This window comes from Solanum stenotomum, chromosome 11 (genome assembly GCF_019186545.1).
Source record: "Solanum stenotomum isolate F172 chromosome 11, ASM1918654v1, whole genome shotgun sequence".
NCBI classification, from domain to species: domain Eukaryota; kingdom Viridiplantae; phylum Streptophyta; class Magnoliopsida; order Solanales; family Solanaceae; genus Solanum; species Solanum stenotomum.
The window spans coordinates 27524639-27525755 of NC_064292.1; the positions used below are offsets into that span (position 1 = coordinate 27524639).

The 1117-nt window shown below is 33.9% G+C and overlaps 1 pseudogene; it reads right to left on the bottom strand.

The window, feature by feature from the left end:
- LOC125843526 (uncharacterized) overlaps window positions 1-883 on the bottom strand; it is a 5144-nt pseudogene extending 4261 nt beyond the window's left edge.
- Window positions 884-1117: the final 234 nt, after the last annotated feature.

The following is a 1117-nucleotide window of genomic DNA, read 5'->3' on the forward strand; positions in this document are numbered from 1 at the left end:
GAAGAAGAAGAAGAAGAAGAAGAAGAAGAAGAAGAAGAAGAAGAAGAATAAGAAGAAGAAGAAGAAGATTCTCTTGGTGAAGGAATGGACAATTCTGTCAGAAGAAGAAGAAGAAGATTCTCTTGGTGAAGGAATGGACAAGAAGAAGAAGAAGAAGAAGAAGAAGAAGAAGAAGAAGAAGAAGAAGAAGAAGATTCTCTTGGTGAAGGAATGGACAATTCTGTCAGTATGTTTGGATCATTTAATCCCGCATGCTTAAGTTATGCAATTACATCTGCAATAACTTCTTGTCGCATAGTTTTCTTTTGTTCCTCCATTTGTTTCTCCATTTTCTGCATCCTTTCTTGCATTTGATGCATTTATTGTTGATTCCGAATTGCCAACTTTTTTTTTTCAAAGTAGTCTTTGTAACTCCTACTCCATATAGCCTTAGACGTCCTAGATGTTTAGGACCCATGACACTTGAAAATGCATCAACATACTCACCATTTATGCTCATTTGGTTTTCAATTTCCTCCATTTTAGCCTACAAAAACATATCCAACAAACACAATCTTATGAAATAAATAATTGATCTCAATAAAAAAATGAAAATAGACAGTACTCATACAATTTTACTAGAAGTATTTTCATTCGAAGCCTTGAACAAACGCCCGGGTTTTCTTGTTCTTGTAACCACAAAGAGATCATTAGATGATACTGTCTCCTTATCTTTCTCCCAGTCACATTGAAATGTATATCAAAAATTATTTAAATGACATGTTAAGACGAGATAATAAATAAGAGAACACACCAGCTTATTAAGGACTAAAGCGAAACTCTTTTTGCCAGCAGTGTGTAGATTTATCAGCTTTTTTCAATTCTTAGTATTTGTTTCAGACATTTTCTGCAAAGAAATGAATCAATAATGTTAACCGAAGGCATATTAGTGCTATATAGTGTACTAGACGAGGTCAATACCTCAATGTTTCTTTTTTAACAAGTCCAATTGAATAAAAAGGGCGAGTAACAGATTTGGGAGGCTGCTACAATTATCAAACTCACAACATTTGTGAAGTTTTAATTCAAGCCAATATAGAGACCAAAACAGGCTGGCAACCCTTTATAACAGTCATGT